A 21,838-nucleotide genomic window follows, 5' to 3' on the forward strand; every position below is an offset into this window, starting at 1 on the left:
TTCCTTACAATGTCAAAAAACTTTTGTCTTTGGGTCCAAAATTTTGCCTATTTCCTAGCGCTAAAGATTTCAAAATGTCTTCTCTTCTCTCAGATATTGAATTTCTAATTTCTGGTCTAGAACTCCAGGAGAAGGACATCATGAGATCTCAAAGCACTAATGTTATCACTAACTTTCTACACAAAACAAGTAAAGAAGGGCATTTTTTGAACAATATATACAATGAGTGCAAACAATTTTTAAAATCACATCCGGAAATTTACATTGTTAGGAGTGACAAGGGAAATGTAACAGTGGCAATGTATAAGAATGATTACATTGAAAAAAGTAATAGTTTATTGAATGACAAAAAAAGTTACATCGAACTAAGGAATAGTCCGGTGTGCACCCTCCAACAAAAGGCGAACAAGCTGGTTTCGGATTTAGCTTCTTCCAAATCCATAACAACAGAAGCTGCAAAATCCTTGAAAATCTATAATGCAGTTGCACCCAGGTTTTATACACTTCCTAAAGTTCACAAACCCACTATTTCAATGAGGCCTATTGTCTCTTCAATTGATGCTCCCAATAGTAAACTTGCTAAACACCTCACAGATATTCTCACAATTTCCTACAACGAATCCAATGAATTCTATATTAGAGATTCCTTCACGTTTAGTAACTTCATCAACAATGTTAAAGTTCCGAATAATTATATATTGATTAGTTTAGATGTTGTGTCACTGTTTACAAACTTACCACTAGATGCTATCCTTAACAGCATCAAAAACAACTGGAACAGCATTTCTCTGCATACCAAGATCAGTTTAGAGGATTTCAAAAGAATCTTAACGTTCATATTTGACTCCAACATCTTTTTGTTCAATGGTAATTTTTTTAAACAAATCTTTGGCACTCCAATGGGTAGCAAAATATCCCCCATCCTATGTAACTTTGTTTTGGATGAACTTATAACAACTTGTAAAGAAAAGATACCGTTTCACATACCTTTTATTAAGCGATATGTAGATGATTTGATTTTGTCGGTCCCTGAAAACAAAGTATCTGATGTTTTAAACACCTTCAATGCCCAATGTGAACACCTAAAGTTTACAGTTGAGAGGGAGGCTGATAATATGATTCCTTTTTTGGACATGCTTATTCATCGTGGCAGTGATGGCATTCTGAGGACGGAGTGGTATCGTAAGCCTTGTTTTAGTAACCGTTTCATAAATTTTCATTCTCAACATCCATCTAGGATGAAAACAAACTTGGTTTTGGCCTTAAAAAGTAGGGTTACAAACTTGTCGCACATTGATTTCAGGGACAAGGGACTAAAAAAGTTGAGATCTATACTACTAGAGAACTCATATCCCATAGGGCTTTTAAATAAACTCATTTTCGGTTCTCCTTTTCCTTCTCAATTTTCTGGTAAACAAAATTTTCATAATAATGAGGTCCGACAATTGACATTGACAGACAGCGACAACACATCAGTAATACCACCTAAAATAACTTTTGGTTCCTTGCCCTACATTCCAGTTCTGACACCTAAGCTAATTAACATTTTCAGAAATGTTAATGGCTTAAAAATTTCAACTAGGAACGTGAAAACGGTATCTAAGTTATACTCAAAAACAAAGGATCCCTTCACAAGACAAGAGTCTTCGAATGTTGTTTATTCCATACCGTGTTCCAATTGTAACAACGTATACATCGGGGAAACATCTCGCAATTTCCACAGTAGGGTGATCTCACATCGTAGTGATATAAAAACCAATAAAATAAATGCATGTGCACTTACAGAACATGCATTAACTTTGAAACATGAGTTTAATTTCGAAGATTCATGTATTTTGGCCAAAGAAACAAACCATTCAAAACGTGTTTTCTTGGAAATGTGTTTGATAAAATCCAGTAAGTCTTGCATAAATAAAAAGTCTGACATAGATAAACTGAGCAATATTTATTGTTACTTACTGGAAAAACATCAAAAATAAAATAAATATTTCTTATACATATGCACTACACAATACATCTGTGTGCATAACAGGTTGCATACCATTAAGACAGATTTAAAAATAAAAATTACCCAGTATGGGCCTATTGGTTTTTTGAAAATAAATACAATATTAAAAACACCTAATTACATTTTAATCTGACTGTTTTTTCTTTCTGTTCTCTATGTATCAGAGTTAAAACACACCATCAAAAGATGTCATAGAATAAATATAAAAATTTACCATCCTTACCAAATTTTAGAATGTATTTTGTCCATTATTTTCTGTATTCTATGTTTGTGTTAGTATTGTTGAGGGTCATAAAGCTTTTAAATAATCTCAACGACTAGTAAGTTGAACTGACGAATTGTGATATGTTATAAAAATTTACATATTTCTTTTTATCTATATTACAGAGTCTTGAAAAAGGAATAAAACCATTCCGAAAGCTAGACAAAAAGTCAAAAGAGTGTTTCTTTAACATCCTGGCCAACCTTCTGACTGCAACCCTAATAAACTAGTTGTTTGTTTATATCGACAGTCACTAATATCCAGTATTTCTTGTATATATATATATATATATATATATATATATATATATATATATATATATATATATATATATATATATATATTCGGTAGGTCTTAGCATCGGTCGTAATCTATTTTTCATATCCCTGAGTGATAAGGGGAGCTCCCCCTAACATTTTGTATTGTTAGGTGGGGTTGTGTGTACATAACGTACTCTATAAGAATACGAGTAGGTACATACAAATTAAAAAAATTATGATCAAAATCCATCAACAAGTTCCAGCGACATTAATCGCAGCATATGTTTGCAGAATCAGTTTCATTTTTTGAGTGCACGTATTTTAGTAATTCCCCTCCACCGACCACGAATTCATTCCGTTCGGACGCCATTTTTAAAGCTCTATTAACCACTCTGTTGAGGTTTAAAGTTTACTCAAACTTTTACAGATAAACTACACAGCGTGTCTACTTAAGTTGGATACATATGGGAAACTTTGTTATTATTAATTTTACGAAAAAAAGTTATTCTTTATAAAAAGTTCTGCATGTCCCAAAACCTAAGATTCAGTCATCAGATATAAAATTTTCTCAGTATTATACGAGGTATGTAAAAAAATATTAATTTCGGTCAAGGGTAAAGTACGTTTATTTCTCTCAATATCGAAAATTCTTATGATAAAAAGTTGTTTGGAATTTAAAACTAAGATCAAATATGCAATTACATGCTCCTAATTGAAAAAAAAATTCTCAAATTTATGGATACCCAACATCGTTTTTAATTATTACAAATATGATAACTCTTTTATTATTCATTTTACGAAAAAAAAAATTCTTCATAAAAAGCTCTGCATGGTCTAAAATCTAAGACACAAACATGATATATCAACTTTTATTAATTTTGTACGAGGTGTGTCAAAAAATATGAAATTCGTTCAAGATTATATTACCTTTATATTTCACAATATTTCAATTAGAAGGATGTAATTGCATATTGAAACATAGTTTTTAATTCTAAACAACTTTTTTTAATAACCATTTTCAATATTGTGAAAAATAAAGGTGCTTTACTCGTTAGTGAAATTCATATTTTTTGACAAAACTCGTATAAAATTAATAAAATGTGATATTTGATGGTTGAATCTTCAGTCTTAGGACATACAGAGCTTTTTAGAAAGAATACCTTTTTTTCGTAAAAGTAATAATAAAAGAGTTATCGTATGTGTAATAAATAAAAACGAAGGTAAGTACCAATAAATTTGAGAAAAATTTGAAAAAATATTTTTTTCCAATTAGAAGCATGTAATTGCATATTTCATTTTAGTTTCTATTTCCAAACAACTTTTCATAATAAGAATTTTCGATATTGAGAGAAATAAAGATATTTCACTCTTGAACGAAGTTCATATTTTTTGACATACCTCGTATAATATTGGCAAAATTTGATATCTGATGATTGAAGCTTAGGTTTTAGAGCATGCAGAACTTTTTATAAAGAATAACTTTTTTTCGTAAAATGAATAACAAAAAAGTTTCCCATATGTCTCCAACTTAAGTAGACAAGCTGTATATCTTCATCTTCAAAATGGCTCTAGTTAGGTTGCTTAATTGTTATAAACAAAGTAGCTATCAATTAAATAAAAAGAGTGGCTAACTTTGACCGTAATTAACCTAGGCGAAAAGTTGTTCTTTGAAAATTTGTATAAAAATACCAGTTTTTCAAATGCCATTAAAGTTTTAGCCTACAATCAATAGGTTTGTTCTAGCATCAGTTTCAAACGGTTTGAAACCATCAGAGAATAGTCGGCCAGCGCGAGTAGAGGGGATAGCACTGGTGACTGTATTATGTTCTCTCACTGACCAACTGTTTGCTGATGGTTTCTGACTAGTTTGACTGTTTGCTAGAACAAACCTATTATTAACAAAGTTATTCAAATTGTTTATAAGCCAAAAATGACTCTGTTTTAGTAAAATGTGTTCTGGGTGATAAAAATGACTTTTTAATGATTTTTTTAAACACTTTGAAAATATGACTATCCTTCTTTCATGTTGTTTTCACAGAATTGCTGTATCATTATTATTTTCTGGACAATAACATGGACAATATCTCTTTGAGAAAAACAAATTGAATTATAACTAATTCACGCATCGTCTTAAAATTTTTTGTGCATTGTATGGACTATTTGACTCAACTTTTCATGCAATATGAAAGTCCTAAATTCATTTTCGCAAAAGTTATAGCAAATTTTTTATTTTCGAAATTTTAGTTTTATTTTGCAATATCCGAAGCAACAAATAATCGGACCAAAATTCAAAAAACGTTATTTCAAACCTTGGCTCATCTACTAAAAGAAAAAAATTATAAATGAGACATCTATTTACCCTATTTTTACCTGTAGCGATTTAAACGAAAAACTCTCATTTTTGACCCTTATTTGTTAATAACTAAATTTCTCGTTTAAACTGTGACGGGCATTTTTGTATTTATAATGTATTAGGTATATAGTACCCAAAAACCCATTTGCAACCTGGCTGCTCAAGTGTCCCGAACATGGTATATTTTTGCATTATTTCTCTGGTGTAAATATCTTAAAATAAGTTGTACCATTCGTTATTCATTTTTAAATAATTCAAAATCCAAACAATATCCAAATATATCCAAACACGTTACGATTCATAAACTATAAAAATTTTATCGCCAAACATAGACAGTAAGAATAGATACAAATTTAGTCAAATCTATCAAAACATTAAAAATGTCAGTGTATTAATTATTCGGATGAAAGTTTCAAATTGGGAGATAAGGTAAAGCTGCATAACATGAAAAAGTATGATTTAGCCTATGAAAAATAATGACAGAACAACAGCAATATGAATATGTGGTTAGTTTTGGTATGAAGTGACAGTGGTGGCGGAATTGATGAAAAACAAATGAAAAATTGAGATAGAATGCTATATATTATACATATAAATCTTTTTTAATTTTAAAATATTTACTTATTCTCTGTGTAAATAAGGAAAAACAAGGAAACGTTATTTAGCAGTTATTTTATGACTGAAATCGAATCTTAAGATTGCATATATTAGTAATACAGTAAACTTTCTCTTAACGGACACCTCTCTTCGCCGGACACTTCCTCTATACGGACGATTTTTAAAACAAAAATTATTCAGCCATATATGAACTTCTACCATTTAACTCCCTTAGACGGACACTTTAATTAACGGACGCGGACAGTTAATGATGTGTAAATGAGGACAGTAAATGAAAAAAATTTATATTTTTTCCAAATATTTTACAATATAAAACTATATGTATATAATATACAGGGTGGTTCATCTTATTCGCCTCGGTCTCTGTACGGAAAACCACGATATTTAAAAAAAAATTTCACAGAAATATACACAGCCTTTAACACTACAATCTAAAAATTATGTGAATTATACAGGGTGCTCCAAAAAAGAGTGGTATATCAAAGTTTTATTTTTTCTTATGGAGTGCACTATATTTGATGACATTATTGAGTTGACCTTAAAAAATAAGCTATACGGGTTACCTACACCTAAATACAGGGTGTTTTGATTTATTTCGATTTTTATAAAAATGTAAGGTTTTAGAAAAAAATAAATATCTACGAATGTAAGAAGCAGTAACAAATTACTTCTTGGATCTTAATAACAGACTATTTAGCATACTTAAACAGATGCTTATTGCAACAAAATTTCTTACAGGGTGGTCAAAGTATAAGATTGTTCTATTAACAAATTCAAGCTGTAATAACTTACTTATTTTAAATAGATCACCCTGTATCTTACTAGTCTATCGCGTAGAAAATTCACTTACCTTTCAATTTGTATTAGGGTTTCCTATACCTATCTTTTTACAGGGTGGTCAAAATATTAGATTGTTCTATTAACAAATTCAAGCTGTAATAACTTACTTATTTTAAATGGAACACCCTGTATCTTACTAGTCTGTCGCGTAGAAAATTTACTTAGCTTTCAATTCTTATTAGGGTTTCCTATACCTATCTCCCTTCATTTCTTAAATATTTAAAGATTTCCTAGTTTGTAAGCTTAAAAATTAGAATTAAGTACCTATGTCGTGGTTATGAACAACATATCACCAAAACCGGCAATATACTTAAATATCTTAGTCAAGATGGTTTCAATAATAAAATTAATATTTTTGTCATTTAATCACACAGACTGTTCTTATTTTAAATGACATACTCGATATTCTATTTTTTATCATGGAAGATAATTAAAATCTCTTCAATTCCATGTAAATATTCTCAATACACATGTTATTTTGTAAATATAAATTCCCATGTTATTCTGTAAATACCCATTTTTACATATTTTTGTACAATAGGCTCGTTTTCGTCAAAGTAGCCATTGCATTTAATTGTTTGTAATTGCGATTCAAAGATTCAAACAAAAAGTGGTGTTCTTAAATTTACTCAATAACCGTTGGACTATTGGAAATGGAAATATGGAAAATAATTAAACGGAATGAAATATAATTTAAATATCTTCCAGAATACGGCATCTAATATAGGGTATGCAGTTTAATATAAACATATTATTCAATGTGACATGAAACACTATGTGTGATTACATGATAACAATGAAAATTTTTTTAATGACAGTATCTTTTCCAGGTATATTGCCGGTGTTGGGATGTGTTGTACATAAACACGACATAGGTACTTAATTCTAATTTTTAAAGCTTACAAATTAGGAAATCTTTAAATATTTAAAAAATGAAGGGAGATAGGTATAGGAAATCCTAATTAGAATTGAAGACTAAGTAAATTTTCTACGCGATAGACTAGTAAGGTGGAGGGTGTTCTATTTAAAATAAGTAAGTTATTACAGCTTGAATTTGTTAATAGAAAAATCTAATATTTTGACCACCCTGTAAAAAGATAGGTATAGGAAACCCTAATAAGACTTGAAAGCTAAGTAAATTTTCTACTCGACAGACTAGTAAGATACAGGGTGTTCCATTTAAAATAAATAAGTTATTACAGCTTGAATTTTTTAATAGAACAATCTAATATTTTGACCACCCTGTAAAAAGATAGGTATAGGAAACCCTAATACAAATTGAAAGCTAATTAAATTTTCTACGCGATAGATTGGTAAGATACATGGTGTTCTATTTAAAATAAGTAAGTTATTACAGCTTGAATTTGTTAATAGAACAATCTCATATTTTGACCACCTTGTAAGAAATTTTGTTGCAATAAGCATCTGTTTAAGTATGCTAAATAGTCTATTATTAAGATCCAAGAAAGAATGTGTTACTGCTTCTTAGATTCGTAGATATTTATTTTTTTCTAAAACCTTACATTTTTATATAAATCGAAATAAATCAAAACACCCTGTATTTAGGTATAGGGAACCCTTATGAAAGTATAACTAATTTTTTAAGATCAATTCAATAATGTCATCAGATATAGGGCATTCCATAAGAAAAAATATAACTTTGATATACCACTCTTTTTTGGAACACCCTGTATAATTCACATTATTTTTAGTTGTAATATTAAAGGCCCTGTATATTTCTGTGAAGAAATTTTTTTAAAGTATCAAGTGGTTTTCCGTAGAGAGACCGAGGCGGATAAGATGAACCACCTTGTATATATTGTTTCAAATTAATACAGGTGTCCACGACCTGATATTTGATACTGTTCACGTTATCAACACTACGTAAATAATAAAAATTTATATAACAATAAAACACTGAAAACGTTTGTTTTCTATACTTCCACAAAATGTATTACAACTATGTCGTGACTACAGCTGTTTCGGCATCTGTTAAAACTATATGACTACAGCTGTTTCGGCTATCTTTATTAGAATCTATGGAAATTAATAAATTGAAAAATATAGATATAATTCTGAATGACCAACTCGAGACAAACAGCTGTCCACTCCTCAACCTCTTTAGTTAAAGACTTTAAAAAGGCAAACCCGTAGTAATCTAAATCAATTGAGAAGGGCACTCTGCCGAAACAGCTGTAGTCACATAGTTGTAATAAATGTTGTGGAAGTATAGAAAACAAACGTTTTAAGTGTTTATTGTTATATAAAGTGAACTTCCATCAAGTAACGGTCGAATCCATGAATTATTAAAAAAAATTTAATGTTTTTGTTGGTCGGTGAAAGAAATGCGACACCAGAAATTGTGTTTTGACTGGTAGTCCTGTCGCCAGGGGGAACACAACGGCCTCCTTTATTCAGATGGACTTACCCAAGTTTTTTTATGTATTTTGACCCGTAGAAGACGAATTTTTTGGGTAACAGTTGATCCGGATGTCCATAAGATTGTTATAGACAAAGAACTTGAGGAACTACATAACAGCGATTTGTCGCAAAACAAAACATTTTTTTTTATTTTTTTGGATCATTTTAAGCAAAAAATGTTCCTACAAGTTTTTTCGTAGATTGAACAGTTTTCGAGAAAACCGCGGTTGAACTTCCAAAAATCGAAAAATTAAAATTTTTGAACCCGAATAACTTTTGATTAAAAAATAAAACAGCAATTCTGTTTATCGCATTTGAAAGTTCAAGTCAAATTATATCGGTTTTGGTTATTTGCATTTTTAAAAATTTATTTTTTTTGTTTTTAAAAAAAGCCACAAACATAGTATTTCCCGTGCCTAATACATATGTTTTAATGCATACTACGTAGTTATTGCCTTGCTTGCACTTATAGCTACTCTACCTACTCGTTCGATTTTAAATGAGAAATCATTGAAAATATCACTCACGCACTAGGTGTTTAAAGCTGTGTTTAACAATAAAAAAAAATTAATTTTTAGCAATGGAAGTAATCAAAACCGATATAATTTGAATTGAACTGACAAATGCGGTAAGCAGAATTGCTATTTTAGTTTTTAATCAAAAGTTATTTGAGTTCAAAAATTGGAATTTTTCTATTTTTTGAAAGATCAACCGCGTTTATCTCGAAAACTATGCATCCTATGACAAAACTTGTCAGAACATTTTTTGCTTAGAATGACCCAAAAAATACAAAAAAAGTTTTGTTTTGCGAGAAATCGCTGTTATGTAGTTCCTCAAGTTCTTTGTCTATAACAATCTTATCGACATTCGGATCACCTGTTACCCAAAAAATTCGTACTCTACGGGTCAAAATATATAAAAAAAACTTAGGTAAGTCCATCTGAATAAAGGAGGCCGTTGTACCCCCCCTGGCGACAGGACTATGGTTGAAGGATTTAAGAATTTTAACCGGAATGTCTTTAAGCATATCCAATAGACGTCGTTGTATTTTAATGAGTGGTTTCTTAAAAATTTTATTTTCGGATTAAATTTAATAATAAATTGTGTGTCTAGTTTTAGATTTTTTTAAGTTTGAAAGAAAAAGTCGATGTGACGCATTATGGAGAGAAGCATAAGTTAAGTGTTAGACAGTTAGCTCAAAAATTTGGAATTAGAAAACCTCAAGCCAGTAAAATTTTGAAACACAAAGTTGATTTAATCAATTAGTTTTCTGACAACAGGAACCTGGAAGCGAAAATAAAATTTTTTAAAACCGATGGTATTTCGATTGTTTTTGTGAACTGCGGTCTAAAAATATTCCTGTTTCTGGTAAAATCCTTCAAGAAAAGGCATTAGATGAGTTCATTTAAAGAGAGATTAAAGTGGTCACCGAAATGGTGACTAGACTTTGGCGCTTAAGAAATAATTATCTTTATCGAGTAGCTAAGGTGAATGAACCATGGTGCAGAAAATGCAAAATGGAAAAAGATACTCCATACATATCCTACGTCATTTAAATCTGCTATCTGTTTTTTCTGACCTATCGTATATAAAAAATAAATATAGAAAAAGACTAGCAATAAGTGTAAAAGTGGACATAGGAAAAAACTGATTTGAGTTCAATTATTCCTTGAGTAATGTTGATGTTTGTTAATTTGTATCTTTTTTTTTGGTGATAGTTTGTACTAATTATATAACAATGCACTTTATTTTTATATATTTTACATATTTTTAAATAAACATTTGGAAAGCATATGCCAAATAATTCTATTTATTTTTGTCTTGATAAAGACTTGGAAAACTGAATGCATAATTAAATATAAAGTAAAATTTGTTATTTAATTAAAATAAAACGAGCCAATGAACATATTTTTGAGAGTAAATAATAATAATAATAAAATTAGGACCAGGGGGGAGGCTTCCATCTATTCAATGCCATGCCTCCCACCTCGTTGGAGCTGCGCCAAAATCTTCAAAATATTTCAGGTGGTTCGTAATTGCTAAAAGGTTGCAAATATACGAGACTAGTATAAATATGGGACACATAAAATAAGTATCCTAATGCATGCTACGCTGTAAAGTTATTTTTTAGCATAACTTTGAAGATGGCTTTTCTTATTCAATTGCTTTTTTTCTTCACATTTAAGTATTCTCTCTATATGTATATAATAGTAGTACTAATACTAATATAACAATACAATGAGAGGTAGCAGATACAGGATGCTGCAGTTAATACTCAATCGAAAGATCAACGGAAAAAGAGGAATTGGTCGAAAGAAATATTCATGACTCCGAAACCTTCGTCAATGGACTGGCTTATCAGCAGATCAATTGTTACATGCCGCACAAGATCGAGAACGATATCGGCAAATTGTTATGGAAGCTACCCACGCCTAAAAATTTGGGCACGGTACTTAAAGAAGAAGAAGAACAGTACAAACGTTTTTAACTATGGACGAATATTTTCAATCATAATAACCTTTTATAATTGTCATCTACGTCACTGACATATTGGCCGACGCTTATATAAAGAGCAATTTGCATAGATATAGAACACCAATCGATATCCTATGTTATATTTTGTTATTGCAATCAGAAACTTTAACATTATGCTGAAAATATAACAACATTTGATTTCGGCCAATGCATAAATTTTCTTTTTAGAGTTGTTTTAAAAATTGGTATTTCATCAGTGATTTTTCAATAAAACGAGATTGTTTTTGTTGATAAACTTTTTTAGCAACAGCAATAGAAATTATGTTACTATCATTATTTTGTCTTTTTTATATACTAAAACTATTATTTTCCTATTATATTTCTTTAGGTGTTTCTATGTTATTAATAATAATAAAGTTTTGTCGCAAATTACTTATTCCTATTTAGTAGATTTTATTAATATATTTTATTCCTCATCCCTCAGTCGAAACATTTTCATGTCTAAAACATTTAAGAATTTTTCTCTTTTGTTTTTAATTATCTATGATTCAGTGCCAAAATTAATGGATAGTATTATCATGTATTATAGTATCCTATAGTATTTACCGTTAGGTATTTTTAGAAAATTTCTGCTATACAAGACACTGTTTCTTTATCCTCTACTAATTATTATCGGATTACTTCTCCTACAGTATTATTAGACCGGTCTAGTTAGACTCAAAAATAGGAGTGAGGCTACAATAATTACCATCAAGCTGAAAATTGTTCAAAATACCATCATAAATGAAATTTAAAAAGTCCTCATAAATCCGACCGCTGCTAAAAATTTTACGCGGGTCAAAGGTCACCAAATATGGTTTTTAGCGATTTTCAGCGAAACGTTTTATCATAAAATTAGTTCTAGCAAAAAATGTAGATTAGATAATTATCTATAAAAAATGCCTTATTACTTTTTTTCCTGAGAGCCACCGTTTTTGAGATATAACGATTCAAAAAGTGTTAATCGTCATAATATGCGCACACGTTTCCACACCACCTTTGAGGTAGTGTACTTAGCGCGTTTTTTAACGTGGTTTCCCCAGTCGGCCTTTTCCACGGATCTGTTATGATTCTGTTTAATTTAAAGCTATTTAATAATTGATATTGGTAAGGGTTAAAAATGATGAAAGTTATATATAGCGGTATAAATTGAAAAAAAGGGAAATTTATCAAACTGGTTCATAATTTTCTAATACTTTTGCTTGCCTTGTTCTTCTTCTCATTGTTCTTCTTCCTCTTCTTCATCTTCTAGTTCTTCTTCTTCTCCTTCCTCTTCTTCTTGTTCTTCTTCTTCTTCTTCATCTTGTTCATCCTGGGTGCAAGTAAATTGTCCCAATAATGACACATCGCATGGCTCCTCGATAGAATCAAATGAATCCTCAATTGTTGGTGATTCAACATTAGAGCACGACCTGTTTTGACAATTAGTGCATGCTACCGTACAAAACTAAGTTCAACTTTTTTGCAATCACATTTAGCGCTACATCCCTTTTTAAAGTTGCAAAAAATTGTGTTCAGGAGTTTTTCCGGCGCAGGTAGGAGTAAAGTTTGAATTGGTTCTAATAAACTGTTTCGTAAAGTTTCGAAATTTTATCGTAAAATTAGCTCTAACAAAAAATGTAGATTAAATAATTATCTATAAAAATATCTTAATAGTTTTTTCTCTTAGAGCCACTGTTTTTGAGAAACAACGATTCAAAGAGTTGATAGACTTCTAATCGTCATAATATATGTATTAGTACACCAGGTATATACGTCACTGAAGCTGTAATACAAGTAAACATAATATTCTATCGGTAAACTTAACTTATATTACACATAATAATATAAGATTATAAATATGATAATGTTTGTACTATACAGCTTGCGGTCTACCGAGGGATGCAATGTATAAGCTGTATTATATTACAGTGCCGACAAAAAAATCTTTACAAAGTGAATGTAACGCGAAAATAATAAAAATTATTTGAATTTTACGGCTTAATCCCAATAAAAATAGTAAATTGATATAAAAAAGTATTAACTTATAATAATTCTTTTTATTTATGCGCTTTAGTTCAATTTTTAAAGATGGGTTTTGTCGGAATAACCACGTTCGTCTGCTAATCTAATCACCCTACCTATTCTTTTCGCAGAAGGGTTTGAACATAATAATGAAAAACAACTTTCTAGGAAAATATTTAATCATTTCAATCTATGACAGTATCTACCACTCAACAGAAATTTCTTGCAAACACTTACAACAAATCTCGGTTCATTTCAATGCTGAAAGATAAGTTTATTGCTGAAAATATATCGGTAAAACAAGCTAATAATGATGCTGACGTAATGATAATTGAAACAGTCATAGAGCAATTCAATTTAACAAATACAACTATTGTTGTAGGTGAAGATGTAGACTTGCTCGTATTACTCACTGGTAGAACTCCAATCGAAAAAACTATCTTTTTTTTTAAACCTGGAAAAGCTCAACACCAATCGGAAATATATTCATCGAAAAGTTTATCTACTTTTGCAAAATGTCAAAATCATATACTATTTTTACACGCAATAACTGGCTGTGATACGACATCTGCATTTTTCAGGAGGGGTAAAACGACTGTTTTTAAAATGTTTGAAAAACAAGATTTACTTGAATGTGCTGAAGTTTTAAAAAAAACTAATTCAACTCCACAAGAAGTTATTTCCAACGGAATTAGCTTTCTTCTCTCTATGTATGGAGCGCCTAAGAAAACCATGTGCTTAGATAAATTTCGATATGCATGTTTTTTTTTTAAAAGTACTCGAAACAAAAAACAAGTACAGGCATCTTGTCTTCCTCCAACCTCAGCGGCTGCTCATCAACATCTTTTTCGGGTATATTACCAAGTTCAAGTGTGGCTTGGTTATCAGCTAGATCCAAAAGACTGGGGATGGAAATTAGTCGACAGTTCATTAGAACCAATTTAAACTTTACTCCTACCTGCGCCGGAAAAACTCCTAAACACAATTTTTTGCAACTGTAAAAAGGGATGTAGCGCTAAATGTGGTTGCAAAAAAGTTGAACTGTTTTGCTCGGTAGCATGTACTAATTGTCAAAACCGGTCGTGCTCCAATGTTGAATCACCAACAATTGAGGATTCATTTGATTCTATCGAGGAGCCATGCGATGTGTCATTATTGGGACAATTTACTTGCACCCAGGATGAACAAGAAGAAGAAGAAGAAGAAGAACAAGAAGAAGAAGAAGAAGAAGAAGAACTAGAAGATGAAGAAGAGGAAGAAGAACAATGGGAAGAAGAACAAGGGAAGCAAAAGTATTAGAAAATTATGAACCAGTTTGATAAATTTCCCTTTTTTTTAATTTATACCGCTATATATAACTTTCATCATTTTTTACCCTTGCCAATATCAATTATTAAATAGCTTTAAATTAAACAGAATCATAACAGATCCGTGGAAAAGGCCGACTGGGGAAACCACGTTAAAAAACGCGCTAAGTACACTACCTCAAAGGTGGTGTGGAAACGTGTGCGCATATTATGACGATTACCACTTTTTGAATCGTTATATCTCAAAAACGGTGGCTCTAAGTAAAAAAAGTAATAAGACATTTTTTATTGATAATTATCTAATCTACATTTTTTGTTAGAACTAATTTTACGATAAAACTTACCGTTTCGCTGAAAATCGCTAAAAACCATATTTGGTGACTTTGACCCCGCGTAAAATTTTTAGCAGCGGTCGGATTTATGAGGACTTTTTAAATTTCATTTATGATGGTATTTTGAACAATCCTGACAATTTTCAGCTTGATGGTAGTTTTTGTAACCTCGGATGCGTAAGTTTACCGGAGTGTATGTATTCGCGAACGACAGGTACTTGAATGTGTACTATTGCAATGTTTTTAGTTATTTGTTAATGGATTTACAGTTATTTTGCGTAGTCTTTATTTTACGGTTATTTTTCACACTATTTAATTAATTTACACTAACACCATCATCATCATCATCATTATCATCATCATCATCGTCATCATCATCATCATCGTCATCATCATCATCATCATCATCATCATCATCATCATCATCATCATCATCATCATCATCATCATCAATGGCGTTACAACCCTTCGTGATTCTTTGCCGCGTTAACTGTTGCCTAACATGTTTGTCGGTTCTGTGCAACTAATTGCCAATGTCTCACTCCCATTTTCTGCAGATCTTCTTTGACTGCATCTTTCCTCCTTATTCTAGGCCGTCCTACTGACCTTCTTCCATCTGGACTTTCCCAGAACACATTATTTATAAGGCAATTTTGTTACGGCGTATCATATGCCCTACGGCATACAGGCGGAACTACTAAAAAAGGGGGAGACAAACTACATCTTGAGATATATCATCTTATAAGAGAAGTCTGGGAAAGAGAAGAAATACCGAAACACTGGCATGAAAGCCATATAATACCTATTCACAAGAAGGGAGACAAACAAATATGTCGGAACTATAGAGGAATATCGTTAATTAATACAACATACAAGATTATATCCATATACTGTTTAGAAGATTAACTCCATACGCAGAGGAAATAATAGGCGACTACCAAAGCGGATTCAGACCGGGAAGGTCGACTATAGACCAGATCTTCGTCCTACGCCAGGTGTTGGAAAAAAACTGGGAATTCAACCGCGATGTACACCAAATCTTCGTGGACTTCAAACAAGCTTACGATTCTGTTAGCAGAGAAGCATTGTGGGAGACTATGGTAGAAATGGGAGTACCTGGAAAACTGGTACGATTAGCAAAGGTGAGCACGGAGAACGCTTCCGCACGAATCAGAGTTGGCAGCAACACGTCGGAGGAATTCCTCATTGACACAGGACTTAGACAAGGAGATCCTCTCGCCCCCCTGCTGTTTAACTTCGCACTGGAACATGCAGTAAGGAAAGCTCAGCCACAACTGACAAACGGATTTGCCGCCCAAGGATCAAAAATACTATTAGCCTTTGCGGATGACGTGGACACAATTGCACAATCCACCAGAGATGCAAAAGAAGTTTTCACCCTATTCGAGAACGGAGCCAAGGAAGTTGGTCTTAAGTTCAACGTGGACAAGACCAAGTACATGGTGGTTACGAAGAACCCAAGACCAAGGGTTAGACAAAACGTAACAATTAATGAATACAATTTTGAAGTCGTCAAAGAATTTAACTACTTGGGAGCGATCATAACATTTGAAAATAACTATGAAAAGGACGTGACAGCCAGGATTATTGCAGGAAACAGGGCATATTACTCCTTAAGGACCCTACTTAAATCAAAAATACTTTCAAGACCAGCAAAAATAAGAGTATATAAGACAATAATTCGTCCCACAATAACGTACGGAAGCGAAACCTGGACTCTGAATCAGCGGGAAACAACAAAATTACTGGTATTTGAAAGAAAGATACTGCGGACTATCTGTGGGCCTTGCAGAGAAGAGACAACAGGCGAATGGAGAAGAAGACACAATGATGAACTCCAGACAATATACGGAGATGAAAACATAGTACGCTACATTAAATCAAACAGAATACGATGGGCGGGTCACGTACTAAGATCAAGTGACGAAAGACTTCTAAACGCCACATTCTGGGAAAGGCCCGATGGAAAAAGGTCAGTTGGTCGCCCAAGAAAGAGATGGAAGGACGCAGTAGCCAGCGATCTACGCAAAATGGGAGTACAGCAATGGGAAATAGCTGCTCAGGACCGACAAAAATGGAGGGAAATAGTAAACGCGGCCAAGACTCACATATAGTTGTAGAGCCAAATGATGATGATGATGATGATGATGATGATGTATCATGTGCCCTGCCCATCTGCATCTATTGGCCTTCATATATCTAATTAGCTTTTCCTTTCCTAATGGATACTCTAACTCGTTATTGTATCTGCGCCTCCATTCGTTTGTCACACTGTCTTTGCAAGGGCCATATATCATTCGAAGGATTTTGCGTTCCAACACCAGTAATTTATTTACTTCTCTTTTTGTTAGCGTCCATGTTTCGCTTCCATAAGCGACTGCTGGTCGTATTATGGTCTTATATATCTGGATTTTTGCACATCGTGAAAGAAGTTTTGACTTCATTAGATTTTGCATTGCAAAGAAAGATCTGTTTCCTGCCATTATTCGCGTTTTAACTTCTCGCTCTATTTTGTTGTTATTTGTGATTGTTACTCCTAGATATTTAAATTTTTTAACCACTTCGAATTTATGATCTTTTATAGTAATGTTTTGCCTTATTCACCGTCGTTCTTGTTTTGAGACGACCATGTATTTTGTTTTGTGTTCATTTATTTTTAGACGCAGTTTAGTGCAGCTTATTTTTTTTGCAAAATCGCAATTTTACCATAAAAATAAAAAAAAAATTAAAACCGTTTTTCTTAAAATTTTTAAAGTTGCACCAGTTTTTTTCTATAATAAACTTAGATCTAAAACTCCACACAAAGGTTCATTGGACTCAACATTTTAAAACAAATGTAATCAAAAAGATAAATTTAAAATCTTGTCACGTAACGTTTGTGATTTACCTTTGCAATTCAGGAATCTGCACCTTTACTTTAAAAAATTCATAACTTTTATGAGAAATAGACTAACAGCCAACAACAGTTCTCGTAGTCTTCACAAGTATGCAAAACGAAAAAAAAAACGTGATTTAATTTTTTTTTATTTTTAGGTTAAAATTACTATTTTGACAATGTTCCCCCACACAAAATTTAAAATAAACTTAATTTTCGTTTTTGCACCATCCAAAATATAAAGTAAGACTAAAATTAGCCATTTACCGCCCACGGTCAGTATCTCGAAAAATAAGCGTTATTTTGGGGATGTATAACGTCGATGTTAGAAGTTACACTATTTTTTTTTTCTGTAAAACATTTTGATCTAAATCTTTTCAGAAAACTTTTTGGACTCTATGCTTTAACACAAACGTGACTAATAAGCCAAATTTCAAATTTTGTTACTCAACTTTTGCGAGTAAACTTTGCAATTCACAAATCTGCACCTTTTACTTTAGAAAATTGATAGCTTTAACTGGAATAACAATAAAAGCTTGAAACATATCCCATTGTCTTCAGAAAAGTGGGAAATATATATTGTACAAACTTTAGAAAAAATATTAAAACAGAACAGAGTTCTAGCGAGTAAAACTCAAAAGAAACGTGAATTGATTTTTTTATTTTTAGTAAAAAATTGCGATTTTTAAAATATTACTCCATATAAAATAAAAAAAAATCATTTTCGTTTCCAGTATCATCAAAACATAAAGCAATACCAAAATTAACCATTCACCACCCATGATCAGTATCTCGAAAATAAGCGTTCCTTTGTGGATTTACAATGTCGATATTAAAAGTTGCACCATTTTTTTTCTATAAAACGTTTTTATATAAAACTTTCCAGAAAACTTCTCTGTAGTCTATATCTTAAAATGGATGTAATAAAAACGCTAAAGTTTAAATTCCGTCACTCAACTTTTGCGATTAAACTTTGAAATTCACGAAGCTGCACATTTTACTTTAAAAAACTCATAACTTTTATTGTAATAGGACTGGAAGCTTAAAGCACATACCATTGTCTTCAAAAAAGTTAAAGCTATGTACTGTAAAAATCTTAGAGACAAAAATATTAAGACGAAACAGGGTTGTAGCGAGGTAAACTCAAAAAAACGTGATTTGATTTTTTTTATTTCTAGGGTAAAATTGCGATTTTGACAATGCTCCCCCACATAAAATTCAAAATAAACCTCATTTTCATTTTAAGAATCATTAAACACACGAAAAATGATTAAAATTAGCCATCCACCTCAACGTGGTCAGTACCTGGTCATTTTAGGGATGCCTGCCGCTCGCCTACTAGACACGCAAAACAGCTACTGGTTAACAAATGACTGGCAGTCAACAAATTTTTAAACTTAAAAACTTTTATAAGAATTCAATAACATACACATATTTACTTCAAATTGACAAGTTCCAATAATTCCTACTGCTCTAAATTCCAGTTTATCTGATAACAAAATATCCGTTAAAACTTATCATGCAGATTTCATTAGAAAAATTGTAAACACTATAGTATTTCAATAATTCAACTGTTCGTTGAAATAATATTCCTTTTATCTTTATTAAAAATCGTTCTCAACCATAACCTCCCTGGACCTAGAATTAAAACTCATCATATCTACAAATTTACTATGAACCAAGAAATAATTTCTTAGTTTGAGGTAAAAACTAATAATAATTTTTCATAAAAAAATTCAAACCTTTAACTGATGCAAATATTTACACAATAAATTTCATTTAAATGGATAATATGCAAACTCATGGATAACATGTCGAAGAAAACGCTCTGTTGAGAAAGTTTGTATTGTGAAGACAAAAGTCATAAGTTTTATCTCAGGTTAACCAGTAAGATCAATCCTAAAATTACTATATAGTATCGCCTGTCGGGAATAAGAACGACGTAACTGCAAATTTTGTCAATTCCTGTCTACTGCGTAATTAACTTCTAGAATACTTCTAAATGACGCAACTGTAAATAGGGTTAAAAATGTGGGGACTAAATTAATATAATAAAGTTCGGACTAATAGGGATGAAAATATAAGCCATCGCCGTAAGAATGAAGGGCATACGAAATATTTAAAAATAGTTTTTTTGTACGGAAAAATTTTAAGATCAAGAATGACGCAACTGTAGATAGGGTTGAAAATGGGGAGGATTAAATTAAGATAATGAAATTCGAACCAATAGGGATGAAACTAATGTGAGAATAAACGCCATACCGATGCTCCGGAAGGTTTTTTTTTGAAAAATGGCTTTTGCAGAGCCAATTAGCCAGACTTGTTGGTGATTGATTGCAGATTCATAGTCGTAAATTTCTTATAAACATAAGTACATTCTACAATATTATTTTTATATATACATTGGTAGATTGTGTAGCTTTTTTTTATTTTGTTTTTTTTTTTAATTATGTTACTGTTTTTTAATATATATTTTAATTTGGCGAAACACTTTACTTCTTTTTTTCTATTCTTTTTTTATTTTTGTTTCTATTTTTTTTTCTTTTTTTTATTTATTATTTTTTTGTTATTATTTTATTATGTGTTTTTTTATATATTATTTTTTTTTAAATTTTTTTAAATCACATTAACAAATTATGCCTATTATATTACGTTTACAACTTGTATTTACATAATTTAACATGTTTATAAATGAGATGAAGAATTTCCGTATCATTTGTAGATATTAAAGTATTAAGAAGGTTTATTGGGAAAAAACATTTTAAACCTTTTAATTCCTTATAAAGGTCGTTTATGTTATTTTAAATGACATTCTAATATGACATGTGTTAGATCTCCGATTTTGCCACAAGTACAATTGGGAGTATCTGACAAGCCGACTCTATGCATGTAATATGGCGTAAGAGCATGATTGGCTCTCAGCCGATTAATGGTCTTTATAAAATGTCTGTTATATTCTGTGTAAAACCATCTTTTTGAGGATATCCTAGGGTTACAATGAGCAAAATTGGAGCCAGTATTACATTCTCTGTCATGCAATTGCCAATTATTTTTAAGTTTTTGTCTGCTAAAAGTATCAATATCTGAAGCTGGAGTTAAATTTTTGTTTATTTTTTCTCCGATCACATAAGCGGACTTAGCAAAATTGTCAACTATGTCATTGCCTTTTATTCCCGAATGAACCTTAATCCAAGCAATTGTTACATTTATTCCTAATTGTATAATTTCAAACAGAGTTTTAAGTATATTCAATTCAATGTGGTTTATGTGTTTGACTGTTTGAATGTTACTTAATCTGTCCACCACGCTTTTACTGTCAGTAAATATAACATAATTGCTAGTTGAATTCAGTAGTAAATACTGAACAGCAAACATTACTGCTATCATTTCTGCTGTGTATACTGAGCATACAATAGGTAGGCTATATTGATGATGGTAATTTTTATTTTCGTGGAATACTGCACAGCCCGTTCCATTTGCGTCTTTTGACCCATCGGTAAATATGTACTGAAAATTTGACAATTTTCCTCTAATAAGTATATCAAACATATATTATTTGGCGGTAAATATGAGTTTAAATAACATGTTTTAACCTTGTTAGAAAATAATGTTTTTGTCATTGCGCTGTAGTAAGGCGGAATTTGGCTTTTATGGATAACTTCACTGTACTTTACCGTACTTAGATAACTTTCTACCAAAGGTATAGATTTTTTAGTTCTCCAGTACCTATGAGTGAGGTCTAAAACTGATAGCTCATGTAGATCTTGAAGGTATTTACATTTTTTGGACAGAATTCGAGTTGTAAATTTATAACTGAGAAATTGGCGGCGTAAATGCAATGGAGGTTCCACTGCTTCATTTTCCATTATTTGGACATGAGTGGATTTTAAATGACCTATGCATAATCTTATAGGCTCCGGACAGTTACTCTTTATTTAATCACTATTTTAAATATTTAAAAATTTTTAGATGAAGAAAGACGCAACTATAAAAAGGTTGAAAATGGTGGGATTAAATTAAGAT

Source organism: Diabrotica virgifera, chromosome 5 (genome assembly GCF_917563875.1).
Source record: "Diabrotica virgifera virgifera chromosome 5, PGI_DIABVI_V3a".
In the NCBI taxonomy this organism is placed as follows: Eukaryota; Metazoa; Arthropoda; class Insecta; order Coleoptera; family Chrysomelidae; genus Diabrotica; species Diabrotica virgifera.